At 45.7% G+C, this 12970-nt stretch overlaps 1 long non-coding RNA gene across 6 annotated transcripts in view; it reads left to right on the top strand.

Moving 5' to 3' along the window:
• The window catches only part of LOC103162993, a 128619-nt gene that overhangs the window by 77380 nt on the left and 38269 nt on the right, over positions 1–12970 (top strand). For 3 of the 6 annotated variants that reach the window (XR_004768396.1, XR_004768397.1, XR_004768398.1), the window contains exons 7-8: positions 8528–8813; positions 10634–12325. This is a non-coding gene — a long non-coding RNA (uncharacterized LOC103162993). Of the gene's footprint in view, positions 1–1635; positions 1803–8527; positions 8814–9056; positions 9382–10633; positions 12326–12970 lie in introns of those variants that run through there. The other 3 variants (XR_004768402.1, XR_004768400.1, XR_004768405.1) reach the window with 3 other exon arrangements.

Genomic DNA, 12970 nt, shown 5'->3' with positions numbered 1-12970 from the left:
TGCTGAATGTGAACTCACACAAACAGGCCTGCCTTCCCTGCCTTTTTACTCAGGAGCCTTCTGTTTATCTTATTTTTCGAAGAATCCAGAGACAAATGCTGTTTCACGGAAGTCATGCTGCTACACTGATAAATATTTATGTGTTATAAATATCCACCTCATTTCTTCGGAACAGAGTTAGATCCTATTGGATGGATGGCATGGTTGTTTGGGTCCTGGGAGACTGGGTAGGACACAGGACACTAATATGCACAGTGTGGTGGCCCATAGAGGCTTTGAGAGTCTGCTCTGCTCCCACTGGTCACACAGTGAGAACCCAGCATGGAAGTCTCTGCTGGCACCACTGTAGTAGTCACTGGGATTGCAGCTGTGTTGCAGCGGCTTTTGGAGGGAGTGTGACTTTTTCATAACAACTTTTCTTCATGCTGAGCTCATGATGGAAATGCTGGGAATGCCCAGGGAACTTGCAGCTAAGTAAGACAAACTACCTCACACCCTGCTGTGGCTTCAACTCTTCTGGGTGGACAGTCACCAAATTCTGTTAAGTAGCTTCTCCATTGGTGGCTACAGATTTGAGCAATGGCCAATGGAGTCACTTTTTTTTTTATTGGTGTTGTTCAAGTCTTCATTGCTCCAAATATATATTGGACAGATCTTCATGAGAAGATGAGGTTGAAATCCAGGCCCCATTCCAGTGAAATATAAAGAATCTTGTTTAGACAATAAAAATGTAAATACTGTGTTGACATAGCCTTGTCTCAAGTCCAGCCCAGCTCAGTCCTCATTACAGAAGACAGGACACCTCAATTCTGGCTTTGGAATGGAAGAAGCATGTGGGCATCAACTTAAGCCATCAACCCACCTGGATGACTGTTGGGACCAGATCTGAGAACTGAATATTGGGTTCCAAAAGCAATTTTCACTGCCAATTACAAGGCTACAGAACACCTGAAAATCTTGGCATTAGGAAGTTTGTTGGGAAACATGGTGAGAGGGGGATTCTGGTGAATTTATGGGCATAATAAAGGAAGGGGAAAGGGAAACACCCCTTTGAGGCTATTTAAAGCCTCTTTCTACATAGTATCAGGAAGTAGGCATGAGCCACGGGTTCTCTCCTTTCTCTCTCTCTCTCTCTCTCTCTCTCTCTCTCTCTCTCTCTCCCTTCCTTCCTTCCTTCCTTCCTTCCTTCCTTCCTTCCTTCCTTCCCTCTCTCTCTCTCTCTCTCTCTCTCTCTCTCTCTCTCTCTCTCTCTCTTACACACACAATGACAAGGACAGTGGGAGTATGCTGTGCTTTTCTTGTTTTAGTGGTTTGTTAGAACAGCATCTAAGGGTTGGGCTAGGGCTGGGTATCAAGGATGCCACCAATTGGTACCCATCTTCCTCCATCCCTGAAGGAGTTTCATCTTGTCTCTGATAGTCTTTCTGTACAATGAAGGTCATAGTTCATGTATACAGAAGAATGTTTTTCTCCATGAATGTAAAATGTATGATCTTTATTTGTTGTTTATTGGGGCAGTTATGATTTCTATGGCCACAGTAGACATTGAGTTAGGGGACCTTAAGTCCATCGATTCAGGTCATGTCATCAAATATTCACCCCTGAGCCACCTTTGCTGTGTATTTCTGTTTACAGATGTCTTACTCAATGTCATGTGGATCACTGGCACACTATCATAACCCACACAACTGTCTGGATGAAATTTCTAAATACACACGGGTGAGGCACAGCAAGACCTCACGGTGCTGAGGATGCAAGGTGGCGCTGCAGTCCTGTGCTTGGGACCATTTGGAACATCAAAATCACTAGGAAGAAGCAGAAAAATGTAGTCCTAGGCCAGTGGTTCTCAACCTGTGGTCCCCATTTGGGGGTTCAACAACCCTTTCACAGGGGTTGCATACAAGATATTTACATTACAATTCATACCAGTAGGAAAATAACAGTTATGAAGTAGCCAAGAAAATAATGTCATGGTTGGGGGTCACCATTTGAGAGGTTGAGAACCACTGGCCTAGGTGAACGATGTATGTTCGTAGTCTGAGTGTCAGAGCACATAAACAGGGAAAGAGGCTGACTGCTTTGTGGTTATTGCTCTGTAAGAGTGCACAGGCAACTGTAAAAGGGCAGAGTATTGGCTGTAGGGTCAGAATGTTTAAATGTGTTTGCAAGTAGGTTGCAACTAGGTGAATTGCAGCTATAGAATGAGCGTTGATAAGGACTGATGTAGGAAGTTCCTACAACAGGTGAGATCCAACGGTTCTAGCTTGCCTGGGAGGAGGAAAGTGAATCCTCAGATCTTGGAGCACATAGAGGTTATGAGTGGTGTCACCTTTCCGAGCATGTCTGTGGTGTCATTTGCAGCTACACCGTCCTCTGCTCCCAACCAACCTTCCCACATCCACCCTCTGCACTGAGTCTCATTAGACTCTTGCTGATGACCTCTCGTTGCATTGACTCAATTAAAAATCTGGGTCCTGGGGCTGAGGCAATGGCTCAGTTGGCAAAGTTCTTTGCCATGCAATCCTGGGGACTTGAGTTTGGTTCTCCAGGATACATGTTAAAAAAAAGGCAGGAAATGTCATGTGCCGGTCTTCCACGGATGGTGGGCACCCAACCACATAACAACAAAAGGCACGGTAGACATAAAGCTGGATGGAACTGTGTTGACATCCTAATTCGTTTTAATTACTGTAGTGTATAAGTGATTGCTCAGCCAGAGTTATTTTCATCTCTAAGATGTAAGAAACACTTAGACAATTGATGGGGAAGTACTTCTGTGTATGTTTATCTTATTGATTGTTAAATAAAATACTGTTTGGCCAATGAAATGGCAAGTTAGGCAGGGCTAGGAGTCAAAGAGGATTCTGGGAAGTGTAGTAGAGTAGTGTCGATCCAGGCAGGAAGTGACATAGCAAGGAGACTCATATTTAAGCGAAGGAGAAACAGGAAGGGCTCTCTTTTTCCCTCCACTCCTGCTGCAGCGGCACGATGTGATCCACCAGCAAGGAGGGACGCCAATAAGGCGTCCGATAAGATAAGTCTTATAAAATATATAGGTTTATGATAGTTAAGACTGAGCTAACAGATGAGAATCCTAGTCATTGGCCAAGCAGCATTGAACCTAATACAAGTTTCATTCGGGCCTAACTCGGGCAGGTGGCTGGCGTAAAGCTCACACGTGGCGGTGGGGCTCAGGCAGCTTTTGGCAGAAAGATTTATCGTAACAGACAATTTCTAGGATTAGCTGAGAAAGGAACACACATACTGTAGGTTCCAAATAGCTCCTAAACAGTGGTAGTCTGCACTCTAGGGGGGACATTAATAAAGGGAAAGGAATAAAGTAAAAAAAGTATTAAAGGACAGCAGAGAGGTCCTATAGACTTTGGGGTATGTGAATAAATTGTTCTTCAGCTTATTTCCATGTTGCTTTTCTGTTATTTCTAGAAACACCAATGTTTTAAAATTCTTTTTATAATGTCCAGTGTTTTTGTAAAATTTTATTTATTATATAAGTTAACTGCATTTAAGTGGCTGAAAATATTGTTCACAACTATACTCTTATCAAATAATTGAAAAATATATAATTAAATTTAGTGACTTTATAGTTACTGCCTTGTTAATTCTATCGTACTTAAAAAAATTCTTGTATTTACTATAGAAAATACAATACCGGCTTGATTATGTTGAATAAAGAATTTTTATGTTAAGAAAATACAAGCATGCTGTTATGCCCTGTAATCCCAGTGCTGAGGAAGTTGAGACAGGTGTGTGTGTGTGTGTGTGTGTGTGTGTGTGTGTGTGTGTGTGTGTGTCCATCCCTGAGGCTTCCTAGTCCAGATAACCTAACTTGTCGAATTCTAGGACAGGGAGAGAGCCTGACCAAAACATGAAAACAAAAATATAAACAACAAAATAAAACAAAACACTTCCACTCTTGCACAACACCCCCTTTAAAACCAAGGTGGCTGATTCTTAAGGAATGACACCGAGTGAGGTCATCTTTTGCCATACAATGCATGTCCTTTCTCTTTTTGTATGTCGTTCAACATTGTCAGTTTCTGTTTTTCTCAAGTGAGGAGCATGAACGGAAATGTGCCACACTGTGGTCTGTGGTCCTGTAAACCTCGTGGTAGGTGAGAAGCAGGTGTGGAAGAAAGCAAGCTCACTGATAGATGACACTGGTGCCTGATAATGACACGATGGATTTTTCTGTTAGTTCGTTAATATTGCTTTATTATTGGCATGCACACCAATCCCTAAGAAAATGAATATAAAATAGGACCTGCATCCCAGCCTCTTTGGCAGCCAGAGCATTACTTTTGAGAATCTGTCTCTGTGGCACTGAGTGGAGCCATTTCCATTTACCCACATTCAATCAAGGGTTTGTCTTTTGTATCCCTGGGCAATTGCATAACTCTAATATTGACCTTAACCGAAGTCCTTTGTTTTGTACCCTAACAGCCCGAAGCATTAAAAATGCGTGTTTACTTAATTTGTCCTGGCATGCAGTGTAATTACAAGCAGTTTGTTTTCTCTGTTGTAAAATATGGTCTGGAGAAGGAATAAAGTAATGTGGAAAATTAACATTGTGATGTACTGTATAGTGGAATAACACTAAAAACACTCAGCCGGGCTGGCTCTGGAGGTCCTATTTGTGCTGTGTGCAAGAGCAATAAAGAACTAAATGCCTCTTCCTGAGCTATATTTGCATGATTTTCGACTTCGGTTAAGATTAGTCTTATCTGCCTCCCAGAATAAACAGCAACACAACAACAAAATCAAAGACCCACAGCATGCATGGTGCCCTGTGGCTTTGAACTTGAGTCTCTGTGTCTGGGCTACCCCAACAAGTCCTTGTGATGGGGTAGACAGGAGGGAAGCTGTCCTTGGCTGAGTCCCAAGGGCTCAGGTGGCATTTGTGTATCTGTGCTTGGCTCTCTGGGACTGGGACATGCACGGATAAGTGTGGGGATGCTGGGTGACACTGCTGACTATGGTGAGTGGAAAGGTTTTGCCATTGTGGCCAAGTCCTTGCTCTTCCTCCTCCTTCCTGCTGCTAAACATTCCGGATGCTCATCACAAAGGACACTGTATAAATAATAAATTACCCTGTATCATTTACCTAACGCTGAGATCACAGATAGAAATGTAATGAGTCTCTTAAAATGAAGGCGACAAATTCACCATCTACCTAGGGGCCACCTTAGGACATGGTCCCAGGACACAGAGCTTTGCACAAGGTAGCCAAGCTGTGCTTCCCTTAGACTCTCCGACTAGTCTGCTCCCTCTGGGTTTTAAACAGTGGCAGGGAACAGAATACCTTGTGAGCCAGGGCTGATTCAGTGCCATTGTCCTTTCTTCACAACCTGCCTGAAAGTGGTCTTATTCCACAGTGTGGCATTTCTTTTAAAATTAAAAAAACAATCCCCCCAAAGAAAAACAATGTCTTTGTCTATACCCAGGTTAGCCTGGAGCTCTTTATGTAGCTGTGCCTGGCTTTGTGATCTCTTATCTCATCTGGCCAAGTGCTGGTGTTACAGGTGTGCTGGGTTGTAATATGGCCTTGAAATGACTGTGGAGGGTGGGCTCTTAAACACCTTAACACTTACATTTCTTTGCGCTGGGAAGGACTTCTTTGTTCCCCAAAGAGGACATGCTCCTCTACCTTGGGTGTGGTCACAGTATGGCTATGTCACATGCTCCTCCACCTCGGGTCACAGTATGGCTATGCCTAGCTGCAGCCAGGTTATGGAATCACCTCCAGCACCTACAGAGGTGGATGGGGTTGGCTATGAGAAACAGAGGGACTTCATAACCACAGCCCAGGGTGAACATTCCACAAACCCGGGGTTGAACATAGATTATTGGAGATGGTTGGGCCAGCAAGTACCTTAATAATTCCCCCAGTAATTTACGACCTTTAAGAAAGAGAATCAATAGCATTAAACGTTGCCCCAGCCAGTGGCAGTTCAGAGTGGGAAAGAAACTTGAAGTCTTTGTTTTCTGTCTGCTGATGTGCAGTTCCCCTGATTCTGGAGGCATCGTCCCCTCCACACATGCAGGGGAGGCATGCTCCTTTCTCCTCTCAGAGCTCTGTGTTCTCTGCTGCTCTGCTGGGATCTGGTTCCTCTGGGACCGGTGTCAAGAGTGTGGGTCTGTGAGGGTCTCAACTACAGTCCCTCCTGCTGCTGCCACCTGTAGGCATGGACAATGATACCTCAGGTACCCTTGTCACACTGCAAGCTTCAGTCTACACTGTAACACAAATTTCACTAACATAGAAGAAGAGAGGAAAATGGAGTGGAGGGAGATGGCAGTCATCCTACTGCATTTTTTTTTTTTTGACTTGGTGACCCTTCATGAAAGAACACGAAAATGGAAAAAATATTTTTTTCCTTATGACCTAACTCTGTTCATCCGTCAGTCTGTCGGTCTGTCCATCTTTCCATCCGTCCATCCATCCATCCATCCATCCATCCATCCATCCATCCACCCACCCACCCATCTATTCATCAATTTTCCTGTGTGTTGAGTGCCTTTAATTTTGGAGTCACAGCAGCTGTGTCTATATACTGTGTGAGTGCTGCCTTTAGGGAACATGCAAGTCAACGATGGTGCTGATGGGTAAGGGCCAGCTGATGCTTAGCAGCTGAGTTCTAACTCAGTGCCTGGGCTTGGCTTCAGTTTCATTGCCTGTGTCTTGTTGAAGTTCACCTTGATCTAAGACCCCATTTTATTAAGATGCAGTACTAAGTACCGAGAACCCGGTACTCACACAGGTTCTTTTCTGCCTATTGGAGCACCACATGGGGGTTTTCCTGGGCCGTGGTGGGCTCTGAGTGGCTCCCTCTTTGTCTGTTATCATGCTTATGCATGCTGCAAGACAAGGGAAAGCAGCTGGCTTCACACTGAGCATTTGGGGTGATGCTGGTGGACAGAGCATATGTTGGCATATGGGTGACAGGTCTTTCTGCCCCTATGACACCCTGAGCCAGAGATGGCATTCAGGAAGACCACAGAAGTGGGTATGGTGAAGGAGACACCTGCGACTGCCCCTCAGAAAGGTCTGAGAAGAAAATCACTAAATGTCTGTGGCTCAAGCTTCCAGGTCCTGGTTGGGCCTTTGCCTAGGTGTGTTGTAGGGAGCACAGAGTGTCCAGGTATGTTGTGGGGAGCACAGAGTCTCTGGGAAGACATTTTCAGGTGTTGCAGGCCACGCTTTGTCAACAGTTACAAAGAACATCCTTGGCAATGTTGAACTGCAGCAAGCAGGGCAGTATCTCCTCAGAGGCATCTTGAAGGCATTCTGCAGACAGCAGCTTCAGGCTGGCATCTGGCTTGGTGCCATGGAATAGACTGTAATATCCTAGGGATGGTCTGTTCCAAGAGTATCTGCCAGATCTGAACTGGCCTACTGTCTCTGCCTGGGTAGGTCTAGTGCAGGGGGTGGAGGGAGGGGTAGGCTAGTACTGGCTTTATAGGCTTCTGGGGTGACTTTATTTCTTGTGATTCCACCTTGTGTGTGCCTTTACATTTCCTTAATTTTATTTTGAATTGTGTGTGTGTCTGTGTCTGTGGGTATATGTGCAGGTGAGTTGGGTCCTGTGGAAGCCAGAGTGTTACCTCCCCTGGTGCTAGAGTTACAGATGTTTACTTCTCAGTGTAGTAGGTACTGGGAACAGAACTTGCGTCCTATGCAAGAGCAAGTGCTTTCACCATTGAGCCATCTCTCTGGCCAGCTTTCCTCTGTTTTCTAACCCAGCATTTGGTCTTTGGTTTACTTATGATCTCATGAAGGAAGAGCAGCTGGCACTGGGGCTTCCTCTTGTGAGTTTTCTCAGAGCAGCCCTGGACCTTGTGTGCTGAGCAGCAGAACAGGGAGAAGCCAGGAGCTGGGGTGCTGACCCTGGAAGCTTGAGCAAAAAGTCATGCCCTTGCGGCCCTCTCTGGCCACTGACTACGGCTTTCCCACTTGTTTTTCTGGATTGTCTGCTTGTCTACAGGAACAAGACTACATTGAGTCTATTCTGTGGCATCAATGGGTCATAAGCAACTTTGAGAGAAGAAACAGAACCCCGGTACATGAATGAACAAATCCTCAAGATACATGCCCCAAGAGGCAATGTCTTTGGACAATCTTCAGCCACAAGGGACCTGTTCCAAGTCTTTATTCTCCTTTGTTTGAATGAATCAGACAACAAAACCGTTGGAAAGACAACCCACATGTTCTTAGTTCCTAAGCTTGCTTGATTTCCCACATTTGTGTTTCTTTCTTAGAGAAGGATACTTTGAGGACCTCATGGACTCTCTATCCTGGAGACCTGGCACCAGAGGCACAGAAGCCAGGTAGCCAAGGCTGCAAGCCATGACTCTCAGGGAGACAGACTCTCTTGGAGTCACCCTGATGGCAGACTTCCTGCCATTTGATGCTTTATGGGAGACTGTGAGGTCATTTCTCAGCAGGGAAAAGCCAGTAAATTATTTGTCTGCTAACAATTTGAAAGGACTTTTTCTTTTTTTGGCACAGACTAAGAGATTGCCTGTCTGCACCTTTGACTACTGCCAGACCTCCCCAAGGCAGCACAGTCACCAACCCACAGAAAGAAGCATAATGTATTTACACACTGTGCCTCCGTGGCACCTTGACACCCTCGATGTCTCCTACCTGCATCTGCCTGCTGTGACAGCCAGAGTCTTACAATGGATAAGTTCTGATCTGAGGATGGCTTCAGATGGGAACTGGGGATGCAGCTGTGTCTGAAGCAAGGGCTGGACCATACTGGAACTTAGGATGCCCAGGCAGGCAGAACTTGGTGAGTAATGAATTAGTGGAGAGAAAGGAGTCCTAGGCTGAGATGTACACCATGAATGACCTGTAGGGGCAGAACTTGGACCTGGCAGACTGGAACTAGGCTGCAGTGTGAAGTCTCACCTGACATTGGCAGTATGGTACAGGGCAGGGCACAGCATGGGATTGACCTGGCTTCTGGACTAGCCCCCAAGGGCTTTTAGTTGGCACTGACTGAAATTTCAAGCCTCCATTTTTTCTCCTGCAGGCTGCAGGTGATGCTGATAGTGCTAAATGGAACACAAGGGCTGGCCACCCACTAGGTGCTCAGGAAAGTTCAGACACTTGCCCAGGGGACCTGTGTATATATGGATGGCCTACTGACATCAGCTGTGTTTGTAATACTTCCCTGGATAGTGGATTGCACAGTGTGTTTGATGTACTTTAAGAAGCACTGAGATCCTGGTTCGCTCTCCGCCCTCTGCTTGCCACCCGAGAGCCTTCATCTAGTAGCTGTTTGAAGCAGAAACAGGCATCGAACTAAACCGTACTACTGGAATCTAGTTGCAGAGGGAGAGGAGGGATGAGCAAAGGAGCTAAGACTGTGCTGGAGAAACCACAGCAACAGTGAGAGCATGGAGACCATAGTCGTAAAGCTCGGGAAACAGCATTGGACGGAACCAAGCCCCCTGAATGTGGGTGCCAGCTAGGAGGCCTGTACAGTCTCTGGGGCCTCTAACTGTGGATCCAGTCTTTATCCCTAGAGCATAAATGGACTTTGGGAGCCCATGCCCTATGGAGGGATACTATTGCAGCCCAGATACAGCAAGGAGGGCCTAGGCCCTCCCCCAAATTATATGATGGACTTTGAAGGTCCCCGTGGAGGGCCAGGAGGAGTCGGGGGATGGGTTAAGGGGTTGGTGGGGAACATGGGAGGATGGGAGGGCGAGGGAATGGGGGGATGGGTATGTAAATATGAGTGCTTCTAAAATAAAAAATAATTTAATACAAAGAAGAAGAAGAAGAAAAAAGAAGCACTGAGGTTTCCCATACTGTGATGTAGTATATGACATCATTCTCAGCACAGTGGGACTTGTGTGAAACCCTCAACGCTCATCAGAGGTTCCTGCTGGCAGTGCGCCAGTGTAGATTGCTCTTCTCCTGTGGCCCTTGGGCTGTATGTTCTTAGGGTGTGCTGACCATGGGCTGTCTGTTCTTGGGATGTGCCGACAATGGGCTATCTGTTTTTGGTGTGTGCCGACCATGGGTTTTCTGTTCCTGGTATATGCCAACCATGGGGTGTCTGTTTTGGGTGTTTGCTGATTATGGGCTGTCCTTTGGGGTGTTCGAACCAGGCTCTGCTTTGGGCTGGAAAAGGCCAAAGCTCTGCCTTAGTGTTGAAGATACAATAAGGGAACAGCAAGAAAAGCGTGATGACTCAGCACTGAACTCAAGCACCAACATCTCTCAATTTCCCTGCATTGCCTACTTAAGATTATGAAAATCTTTTGGAATGATTGAAAATGTTTTCTGAATATCTTCAGCAAATGTAGTGTGTGCTTACATAACTAGTTCACTGTGAAAATTTAATTCCAGGGTACAATGAAAAAGTTTTTTATTTTAAATATTCCATGTAATTTTCCTTTGCACATATATCACATATGTGCAAATAAATGACAGACAATGTTCATAAAAGAACCCAGGGGCCTCATGTAACCTAGGCAGGACTCCAAGGCCGGTAAAATATCAAGCAAAGCTTCCAGTTCAGTGACAATACAAAGACACATGTGATGGAGGTGGGTGTCATTAATTGTGTTTTACATTCTATTCATATATATATTTCAGGATGCTGGGTGCCTGAAGAGGAAGATAGCCTTTATAATCGTCAATAAACTTCCTGGAAGAAGGCCTCTGTGGGTTTTCCTCCATCCTCTTAACTAGGAGGCATTTCACTTTAAAAAGTCCATTTCCTGGACCACAGATACAGCTCAGCAGGCAACGATGCTTGCCACACACCCTAGTGACCGGGGTTCCAACCCCTGGATTCCATAAGATAGGAAAAGGAAGCCGAGTCCTGCGATGTCTTCTGACTCTCACTGTGCCCTGTGGACTGAAAAATATCTCTCAAAAGAAGAAAACAAGCAAAAAACACCTGAAGAAATATTCAACATCCTTGGCCATCCGGGTGATATGGATTGGAAGTACCCAAGATCCCACTGCCCCTCTCACATTTTCCTTTTAGACCATCTCCATTTCTGTGACTCCCAGTGACCCAGGCTGGTACTCAGACCAGAGCTCCCATCAACCCTCATTGGAGAAACAGCTTCTTGCAGTAGATGGGGGTTACCGAGAGATCCACAAGTGGACAATGTGCCAAGAGCAAAAGAGTTCTATCTAAATGGGATGTCTTATCCAACCTCTTCCCTCAAGCCCCAGGGATCTATGTGAAAGAGGAGGTGGAGTGATTTTAAGCGACAGAGGTGGTGGCTGACTCCAAGGAAGCACTGTCTTCCAGACACACCAGGAGTGCTATACGTATGAACTCTAGAGATGTATAAGACATGCACAGGGTAAAACCAGACAAAACCCCAATATTGAGAAGGAGTAGTGGACACAAATTCCGACCTTTTACCAAGAAGCTATTTGTCATTGATGCCTGCTGGGAAATGGGGGAATCAGTTTTCTCCAGAGGAGAGACTCTGAGTTATCAGCTACAGCTTTGGGCAGGCCCATGCCTAGGAGCAGCTGGCCAACACAAAAGGGACTCCATGTTTATTTGTTTGTTTTCCCCATTGTGCACTTTTATTTTGTTTTGGATTTTTTTGCAGTGTTGGATTTTGTTGATTTTGATTTTGATTTTGATTTTTTTTTTGAGGGAAGGGAGTGTGAACATGAAGTTGGATGGGTAGGAGGAGGGGGAAACATGATCAGAATATATTGTATAATTTTTTAAAAAATAGAAAATGAAGCACAAAAGAAAGTGCTCACAGCTACAGAGCACGCCCCCAGTAAATGTCATAAAAATTAAAAAATATTAAAAAGTAGACTTTCTCTTTTTGTCTTAGCTTGCACAGGGGACTCAGCATCTCCTGCACTGGAGCCTAGAGGAGCTATCAGGGGCACATGCTCTGGGAGAACTGGGGGGTATCAGGGGTTTGACTTTTGGAACATGTCTTGTGACGGACTCCCAATCATTGGGAAGTGGCTCCTTGCACACAGAGTCAGAGACCTGGCTCCCTCTCCAATAGGGGCTAATTGGATGCAAGTCATTCCCACCTTAGCGGGAACCACACAATAGGACAATATAACAGTATAGGGGTGGCCTGTCACCCCTAGGACAATGAGATGGGTCAACTTGAGATTAATCTCATGGGAGGCTGTGTGAGCAAGGATTCTAGAGCCATGTGTGCAGAGGTCTAGAAGCTGAGAGCGATCCCATGGGCATCCACCTACCATCAAGGGCCTGGTGATGAGCCATCTACCCACAAAAGCTGCAGCGAAACCCGCCTGCCTTCACTTCTACTCCCTCAGGACTGTGTGAGTTTTTATTTAGAATAATGGTTTTTTTTTTTTTTTTTTGGCATGGAAGTAATTTATTTGAATCCTTCGAAGTGTAATAATTCATCTCTTATAGCGGCAAGAAATTCCCTATTGTTATTCTTTTTTTCTCTTTTTATTATTATCATTATTATTATTAATTCAAGTTAGGGAACAGGCTTGTTTCACATGTAATTCCCCTCTCCCTCTCCCTCCCCTCACCCCCATTCCTTCTCCCCCACCTTCCAACCTACCCCCCACCCCATCCACCCACCACTCCCCAGGCAGGGTAGGGCCCCCAATCGGGGCTCCACCAAGTCCACCAAATCTTCCTGTGCTGGGCCTAGGCCCCTCCTCATGTGACCTCAAGTGGGATGGGCTCTCGAAGTCCCCCACACACACCAGGGCAAAACGCCAGTCCACCTCCGGAGGCTCCCAGGAGTGCAGGGGCCTCCCCATTGGCATCCATGATCAGGGGGCTGGATTAGTCCCATACTGGCCTCCCAAAGAGCATCTGGGGTCGATGTGCTCTCCCTTTTTCAGGCCAACTGTTTCTGTGGGTTTCTCCAACCTGGTACAGACCCCTTCATTCTTCATTCCTCCCTCTCTTCAACTAGGTTCCAGATTTCAGCTCAGTGTATTTCT

This window comes from Cricetulus griseus, chromosome 2, assembly GCF_003668045.3.
Source record: "Cricetulus griseus strain 17A/GY chromosome 2, alternate assembly CriGri-PICRH-1.0, whole genome shotgun sequence".
In the NCBI taxonomy this organism is placed as follows: domain Eukaryota; kingdom Metazoa; phylum Chordata; class Mammalia; order Rodentia; family Cricetidae; genus Cricetulus; species Cricetulus griseus.
The sequence above is the reverse complement of the archived record's forward strand: the minus strand, read 5'-3'. Positions and strand labels throughout refer to the sequence as shown.